The following is a 10,271-nucleotide window of genomic DNA, read 5'->3' on the forward strand; positions in this document are numbered from 1 at the left end:
ATTTGCAGAAAGTTTACCAGGATAAGAATTTGTCGATTGTTTCTATACAATAATAATTTCAATAAATTAACTTTATTTTCAAACAGTTTTGACACAATGACCACAATGAATTTATATTTTGTCACAACTAAAACTGGTACCAAGGTCTACTGCATTGTAAATGAAAAAAAGATATGTGTTGACATACGCTCGAACAACAATTTAACAAAATGGGTATGTCATGTACAACACTGATACAATGTTCTCAGTAGTGGTGACATTATGTCATAATAATTTTTGTCACAAATAGATTTTTAGAGTTGCCGATTGTTTTATTCAAACAGTAATTTCTCATTTGAATTTTATGGAGAAGTGTATTAATTATACACATTCACAGTTAATGTGTAATTTCATGGTGTCAGTCATTGGTTTGCAGTTCATGTTACTTTGTAGTTTCTCACTTGTATTTTGTGACATATTCTTAACATGTAAAGATGGCAAATGTATGTGATGAATGTGAGAGATTAACATTGTTCATTGCACAATGTATTCACATATGTGCTTGTTAACCTCGTTCACTATTTTATTTCCCTCTGCATGTAACCAAAAATGACTTGTATATAAAATGTCCATGATTTATTTAAAATTCCATAATCATGGCAACTCGACTCAGTCTCTGCAATATTCAAGTGTAGATCAAGGGGCAATCCCCTGGCATTATTAATTATTAAAATATTTAATTTTACTCGTTTTAATCTTCGAAAAAAGGTGAGGGCTCGCTCCACGGCGCTTCTTGTTCGTTTGTTTTTAGATTATTTTTGCTCTGAAGCAAAATTATGACCCCCAATTCTTTTGCTTATATTTTTTAATGAAATGTATAAAATACATGTACTTAAACGTGAAATAAATTTGCCTTAAAAGGATGCTTTGTTTTACACTGATGGTGAACAAAAAGTTCCTTCACGGAGTTCCACCTACAGAATGGAATGTATACAATGTATTGAGCGATCTATATAATGGACTTGAGGAACAAAATACTACGTCATTATCTTGATGAAACCCTGAAGTGGCTTTAAGGGGGACAGGGAACCCGCTGCTGGGAATTGGCTCTTTGTGCTCTAAATGGTAGCCAAAAAGTTATACTATAAGCCAGTGGCCAACACAGTTCGGGTAACCGTTTAATATTGTGGTCAGTTTGAAACGTTACGTGTGAAATAAGGAAGATTTACATTAACAAGAGGACACATTTAATAATAAATAAATTTAGACGTTTTTATGAAGTATATTTTTACTCTAGCACCGCTTATTAGCAGCCAACCTACAAGTCCGAGTTTCCGAATGACAAATATGTCAAATTCTCTTACTCAGTTATTTCCCTTGACAATTATATCATATTTCTTTTGCATCATCGCTTTTAGATTTGACAGCCAACAAATTATACGCAATGTGAATAATAAGATGAAAATAAGCTCCATGGTTACACATAGGTATAAATAAAGGAAGAAACATAAACTTAGGCAAAACTATGCAGGTATCATTTTTAGTTTTAATTTTATTTCCGTCGGCTGGGTTTGGTTAGAATAAGGCAAAGGCCGATCAAGGGTTAAGTACAAAGCTCGTCTTTTTTGTTAATTGTGATTAAGTTGATGAAAGAAACACCACTGGAACACGTGTTACATGTCTATCCGGTCTCCGGACAGGTGAACAGTTGGTTAAATCGAAGTCTCGATGTCAAAGTAGTCTGATAGTCCGCCGATACAAAAGAGAAAACGATTTTAGACTCCTGGCGTCTATCATGTACCATTCCAAATGACATTAATGGTGCCGCTTGTTTTACAATTTGGTTACGAGGTTGTGCGTACGCAAACTAATTAAACCCCAGTAAAATTACATTTTGCTGACGTTCCAAAGTTTTAACCCAACAATCCTTGATAAACAGTTCCCTAGTATTATACATTATATATGTTGTGTGTCGTTTGTGCATGTTTGTGTTGTTTTTCTGTGTTTCTGGCTTTAACCCTATGTCATTATGTTTTAACTTTCGACTACTGAACTTGTATCTGTACTTTCAAGTCAGTATTAAGATACATTAATGTAGAAATGTTTGCTATGCACCTTTTAAGTCTCAAAATGCGTTTGATATAAGAGCAATAATCAACGATATTACGGCATTGTTCCCAGGTTTGAAGTATTAGTTTAGTTTATTTACTTATTTTTTTTTTGCAACGATTGTGAAACAAAGTTGTTACGATTAATAACTCAAGTTGTTACGCGATAGTGTGGTGTTGTGTTGTGCGGGAAACCTGAGTGCCAAGAGAAATACCACTAGTCCAGCTTGGTGACCACAAACTAAACCAACATGCGCCCAGGCTGGGAACCAAACCCGGGAGTGCGTTAACCGAACAACCTTAAAGGCCTAGTTTAAGCCTTCTATAAGTGCCCCCCCCCCAAGTACCCAACTTCTGTTAATTGATCTTAATCTTAATGCCTAATTGGCTTATCAGATCTCCAATCTGAGTATCCTGTTGCGCAGTTTTCATTGTTTTATTATAAAAATTGACCCTAAATGGCCCTGAGCCAATAAACCAATGCACATGATATTGGCCCCTACTGTGGAACCAGTGTGATAAGCAGGAAATGCACAGCATGGGATTATCATGCCAAAGATTCCTTAAACTAGGCCTTTAAGAGCTAAAGAAAGCGGATTCTGACTGGCGCGGTTACACCGCCTCATACGACAGTAACTGGAACAAATCATACACCATGATTGAATTTTGACAAGTTTCTGTGACAGGAAACAAAACAACGCAGTCTGTTTAAATTTCATGGTGTGCGCTCTACCCACCCTCCGGGGCAAAACACGGATAGGTGCAAATATTTTTAGAGTCATCAAACAATTCTGAAAATAATGAAGCGGGAAGAAAAATGCCGTGTACAATAATGTGTCAAATGCAGCATAATACTTGTTCAAAGTCGTTAATGCCACACACAAAGTACACAAACGCAAAATGTTATGGTTAGATGACATGAAGTAAAATCTGTATGATAAGGAATGGGCGGAGCTTACGAATGCTAAATAAATAATAATAATAAGAAGAAGAAGGAAACAAAAGGCCCAAGTGGGATAGATTGGAGTTTGCTCTGGAGGAAGAACACTTGAGGTAAAATCCTCCTAGGGGTTAAAACTTCATGATGAGTGCTAGTAAACTCGAGAATTAATGTATGATTTAACACAACGATATTTTACCTCGGTGAGTAAACACGTATTCACTGATCATCAACGTTATGAGTTAAAACAAGTATTCACTAATCATCAACATTATGAGGCAGTTGTGTGTAATATGCAAACGAGGAGATGACAGACACATGTCATACCATATATGGAGATGCCTCTAAATGATGTTGAAAAGTTGAAGAACAAACTATTGATGTTATTTGAATTCTCGACAACAATTTACAATATATGCCCCATTTACGATATTAATTTGAAAGATGGTTGCTCTATCTTCAACAGAAAGGGCAGACCTCGGTACGTCGGTGTAGCTCTATATAACTCACAAGTATATATAAACGCGTATGTGTGCGTGTGTGTGTGTGTGTGTGTGTGATAAACATACCGGCTTTGTCCTAATGATGTAAAATGTGCAAACGATTTCTAACTCAAACATGTTCGTGGTTTGTGAAGTGAATGAGGAATTCAAACTAATTGCAAGTCATTAAGAAACTCTCTGTTAGATTTACGAAAGCAACCTTTTGGTCAATTATCTGAATTTGTTTTGTGCCATGTTTGATTGTTGATATAATGTGTCCTGTTCGGTATTTCATGTCATTTTAACGCAAAACCGAGTTGTAGTGATTAAAATAGGAACGCGCATGCGCTGATGACAATACTAAAATACTATCAATGTTCCATCGTGACATTGTGGCAATTTTAATCTGGTCTCCCTGCCGGTATGGCTTAGTTTTATGGATTGTTTGTATAATTCAGCTATATACAGTATTAAGGAAATAATTATTTTATTATCATGATATCAATGTGAAGGATATTGATTTATTGGATACAATTTGGTACCAGGATATGAGAGTGCCCCTTTAACGATCATGAATTATATCGTTATATGAGTGGTAATGTCTTTCTATCGAACGTGAAGTATACATATTTTAATTTCTCTTTAACAAACCTAAAGTATACAAAAATATCATATTTCTTAATTTGAATGTTAATGCTTCTTTCACAAACGTGAAGTATATATATCATTATTTCTTAATATGAATATAAATGTTTCCTTCACGAACGTGAAGTATACATATCATCATTTCTTAATATGAATGTAAATGTTTCTATCACAAACGTAAAGTATACATATAATAATTTCTTAATATGAATATAAATGTGTCTTTCACAAACGTGAAGTATACATATCATCATTTTTTAATATGAATGTAGATGTTTCTATCACAAACGTAAAGTATACATATAATCATTTCTTAATATGAATGTAAATGTGTCTTTCACGAACGTGAAGTATACATATCATTATTTCCTAATATGAATATAAATGTTTCTTTCACGAATGTGAAGTATACATATTATTATTTCGCATTAGGAATGGTAACGTTATTTGTCTTTATTTGATTTGTTTAAATTGTGAATTTGAGACTGATATCGCATGTCATTATATGCTTTAATATTGTTTATAAAGCTTTATCATCGAATATAAATGATATGTTCAAACTGTTTTAAGCATTGAAATAACATTTTGATATTGTTCAATGTTTGTTTTTAAATTTCAGCCCGCTCTTAATTCCAAATCGAACTATAGCGCGCAGGGTAGGGGCACTAATTCAACGACATCAGTTCCAAATCGAAGATTACATTCGAATATAGTTTGGCTCGCTTTTATGAAATGCAACAATCAAAATTCATTTAATACACTTTTATGCATATATTTAATGAAGAAAGTTTAATCGTTTTAGTGTAAGATCTCAATATATCCACCTCAAGAACACTGAACACCAAAAGTAAAAGAATCACTAACGGTTAGCCATCAGTTAAATATAGCTTTTAAAGATCACCCGGTTTAATGTATTACGATCTTTCAATGGAACAAACAGATATCCTATATTTCATTGCTTTCTGTTATATCATTGGATGCTTTTATGTATATTGCTTTGCCTTTGAATTGAAATAAACTCGTAAGTGTTTTTGTATTCCATAAAACAGACGAAAACAGACAGTGGAAGTAAAACACCGAATAACTTTCTTCTTTTCGAGGAATCAACTAAAACGGTTCCGAGTGCTTTTGCGTTTAATGTCACTTTACTCGATTTAGGGTTCAAAATGCCTATTTTAATGTCATAGATGTTAATATGGGTTTGTGCACAGTGTAGGAATTATAGCTCAGCGGCATGAGTTTTCTCCTTTTGATCATGTTTGTATCCCAATTTGTCCAGGCCCTTTCTAGAAAACTATTATCCATCTGAATGATTCATAGTGCAATAGATAGCATACTTGAACTGATTGACATTAATCACATAGAAGTGGATTGCCTATTTCTACACCGAAGTTGACGCGTACAATTACAAGCTTTGAGTTTTTTTAAATATTTAACCAGTGTGAACACATACCTTATGAAATCATTTATATAAAAAGGCAGCAATTACAAACACAGATAAAAGTACAATTTAAACTTGTTTTGGTATACATTTATTTGGTATGCTTAAACCTATCGTTTATCTTATATCTTAACGAAATGGTTTTTAAGGTCATAGACTACAAATTAAATTCCCTATATACTGTATAGGCAATTGACCATGTTCAACGCGAAATAATTTCTAGTGGCCTGCGACCCACGATATCTTATATGTGGAGAAAGGTCCACATGTGTACTAAGCATTAAGCAACGTTATAAAAAAGTCTTATAAGAAATATAGTTGAACGTAACCACTGTGCTTTCGATAAAGGGACCGAATCAGGTATATAATCAATATAATGAAAATGTAAAACAAAAAGTAGATCAATCATATCCAGCATGTTCAGCCTGTTTTTGAATGTACAAACCATTCAGCTTCAAAACTTATAAATATGGAAAGTAGCCAAAGGTCTGAGATGTTATAGCCATGCTTTGATTCACTGTCATGTGTTAATGAAAAGGAAATATGCATGTGGCAATGAGTAGACGCTTCTGAATTGGTGTACTTTGCCCTAAATTAGCTCCAGAATTCGACGTTTCGTAGTGTTCAAGCATTTTTCGTGTGACTTAAGTTTGGTTCAAGAGTAGTTAAGCTGACGAATCTGAAACGGTCAAGGGTAAAATCGAAATTAATTTGATTATATTTACGAACAGAACAAGTCCACGAGAAACAGGCATTTAAGGGTCAATAAAAAAAATGATAAAGAGAATACTACATGAGTGCTCAATCAATAAAAATGTATTAACTGTAATCATAATAACTTATTTAGTGATGATTTACAACGCTTAATACAGTTCGTCGCTTTATAATGAACACAGTCGTCACGTCAGAATTAAGTACAAAAGTTATATAATTATGATGACGTTACCATATATGCTAGAAATTTTATTTTAACTGTTTTCCATTGACCTTTGACTTTGAACATGTTAAAAGATAATTATTTTGTATTCGGAGCTGGCAAGTGTGATAACAAAACTGTCCAAATTCAGCATCTTGCAAACATATTTTCTGTTATTTGATCTTAATATTTTTTGGCATTTAGTTTAATCACAAACCTTCCTTTCTACCTCGGTTCAATAAAACAATGAACTGTAAAGTTACTTGCCCGGCGAACCATCGGCAATACGATTATTGCAGAACCTTATTAACTTTTGTGTATTAGTATGGTTATGAACATGCCGTCAACGATCTAATTCAAATTGAAATAATAGATTTTTAGACAGAATCCCAATATGTTGACATACTATGAATATTGTATTAAATGAAAATTGTCATGCAATGATAAACATAACCGATTTACATGAAAAAAGCACAACAGATGTCCGCAGACCGTATTTAGGTAACTCTTCCAATCATTTACATAATAGTTGCACTTATTTGTATATACTTTATTAAATTTCTACCGATGTTAACTACTAATGTATTTGAGCTAAACGACAGAAGACAGACTTTTAAAAATTAGTATAACAAAATAATACTTCACCCATGTATGTTGGTAAAACTGCCTAATTCATACATGTTCCTTATTATACTTGGCCTGTCCCGTTTTATTATCTCTCATTTCGTAATGTGAAATCTTTCTTACTTGCGGTTAATTTGTTGCCATTTGATTTTGCATGTCATAATATTTGAGTACGCACCTGTTTTAAGTATTGAATGTCACAATCATTCTAAAAAAAGAGATTATACAAATCGAGACAACGGTTTTAAGATGTCCGATCAACACATAAGCCGGTCATTGTATCGTGGTTATAATGTTAATGTAGATAAATTTTATCACTTTATTAGTAATAATGTTACGCTGGTTATATATTTTCGTATATTGGTGATAATGTTAAACTAGTTATATTATATCGTGTTATTGGTGATAAAATATTGTGCTTGATATTTTATCGTTTCATTTGTATTAATATTATTCTAGTTATATTTTAGGTTGGTGATACTGTTATGCTTGTTATTTTGTATCGTGGCATTGGTGATACTATCAATTGTTTATGCCTGGTGATCCAATATGACATTTGCATTTTGACTTAAAATATATGATGCAATTTTGATTTTGTTACTATTGACAAATGTTCGGATACGTTAGAGGTTATGGTCATACAAACTAAGTTATACCTCATGTAGACTCGTCTTCCAGTGAACTCGTATTTCACTCTCCGTTTCAATGCGGTAAATCTATTTTTTTATCGGTATGTAATTTTGATTCGCGTGTTGCCTGTTTGTTATTTTTGTATATGTGTTTAAACGTTTTCTTCTCAAGCACATTGTCGTTTGGGTCCTTGACCTTTTCTATAAAAAAGTATTAAATTTTGAAAATGTTTTACTCCTGGGCTTGCTCCTATACCTTTCATTGTTTTAATGGAATGACTGTATGTCATGGATTTGAGTATATGAGATATATATTTATAAGGCTAGTTATGATCGCCACAATAGTTAAATTGTGTTATTGCTTTTCGAATCATATAAACTTATAAATTTAGTTAAGAACTACTGATGATGAATGCAATAAGGTGTTTTATTGAGCTTTGAAACCTGTATGCATCACTTATTTTTGTTACATACTGGCGGTTTATCATTGGCATACTGTATCGTCATAAGTTATAATGGGCCAACACCATTTCCCCGACATATTAAATTTGGGCCAACCGTGACCCGATCGGCAGCATGAAATTAGACCAAATTCGAAAAATGACATCAAGTCATAGGCATTTCGTCATTAGTACCAACGTTGATGCAACTTCGGCACCCAATGTGGGTGGTAGTAGTTAATTAAGTTATTGTCTGAAACATTGTAGGTAAGCAAAAAGATAAGGTAAGTAAAGAAACAATAGTAAACCAGCCATAATTGATTAATTAAAGAGTTCTAAATACGTATTTAATAATTACAGTTCAATACACTAGAATATACTAGACATGACATATATCATCGGGATTATTCAAATGACGCTTAACCAGTAGAACACTTTTTTCTAGGTCTTACGTAATTTTAACATTGACCGCAAACGAAACAAACTCAGCTAATATATATAAATCATTGTAATAATCACAACCAACTAAGTAAATAGCATGTCTTTGCTACCTTACTTTTCGATAAGATTAGTAACTAGTGACAGGATGGTACGAGTATGTTGCGCTCTCGGTGTCATACGTTCGAGGCTCACGTTCGGCACATCTTGGTTATACAGGTTATATGATATCTTGTTACTTATTTGCTTAGAAGAATGTAAACAATAGAGAGTCACTGGAAAATGATATATAATAACTGTTCGTGATAGTATATATATATATTCAATCAGGTTTCACGACGACATCTTGAACAACATATCCTCTTTTATACTGATTTTAGCATATTCTGATACGTTTTAATAATAATCTGTTCACGAGTAGTTATACTTTCTTCTTATCAACGATAATATAACTGCAACTTAAATGCAATATATTTTATATAGAAATTCCTATTCGCGAAAATAAACGCTACACAACGGTGCATCGGTAATATGACCTCCTATGCGAGAGTCCCTCTATATATGATTCAACATTTTAAATTAGAACTAGTTTCACACTGAGGTCGAAAATGTTGTCAATATGAGATAAGCATGACTTTCTTTAAACGAAAAATATTCGGTTAAAGTAATGCGATGGCCTTTCACAAACGGAAATGTAAAACAACTGCTTCATTCAAGCTATATAAATTACTTTCATGTTATATAACGTGATGTAAAGAAACATCATATAAGTTAACTCGTCGACGGAGTCTTTAACATAATAACACGTTTGTTTAAAATATATATTTCTTCTGGAATAAAAAATGTTTCCATTACATATTATGCTAGTTTTTGGGGTTTGCAGGAACGTGTGAACATAAACCGGTCATGCATAGAATGCTACAATCCACAACTCTGTAACGACCACTTCTCGCAGTGGTCACCTCTCCGGTTATGTGAAACAAATGACGTAAATAATCTAAACATTTTTTTAATTAATTGTATAATAACAGTTATATAGTCAACTGGAACACTTCGGCCATATGCACGATACGATGAACATCGAGTGTGAGCCGATGCATAAGTAGAAGTTGTTCGTAAAATGATTAATAATAACAAAACATAGCTACTGTTTTAACATGTAACTCAACTACTTATAAAGATAACCCAGTAATGTATAATATTGCATACATCATTAAGATTCCTAAGAGTAATGTACTAAGGCTTTAGTGTTAAATTGAGATTACTACACGATCGACTTGCAGCATGGTTAAAGGCAAATAATAATGACATTGTAAACCGTCAAATACCGTCAAAGGTTGACTTCGTTCAAAGGTGGTTGATATAGATCCCCTGTTCTGTTCTGTTTTGTTGGGTAAAAGCAAACACGAAATCACCCTCGGTTTAGGCGTATAAATAGCAGAGCATCGGCAAAGGTCACATATAGCATATACTGATCACACATGCATGGTGTTTGGACAGTTATATAAAACTTTAAGTAGTTCGATAAAGTCAAATACGGTCTATATTGTTTGAATGCAAGGAATAAAAAACGATATAAATCTTCGTGGCCAAAATTCCTCAGTTGGAAAAACGCAAATATATCGCTAA

This window comes from Mya arenaria, chromosome 16, assembly GCF_026914265.1.
Source record: "Mya arenaria isolate MELC-2E11 chromosome 16, ASM2691426v1".
NCBI classification, from domain to species: Eukaryota; Metazoa; Mollusca; class Bivalvia; order Myida; family Myidae; genus Mya; species Mya arenaria.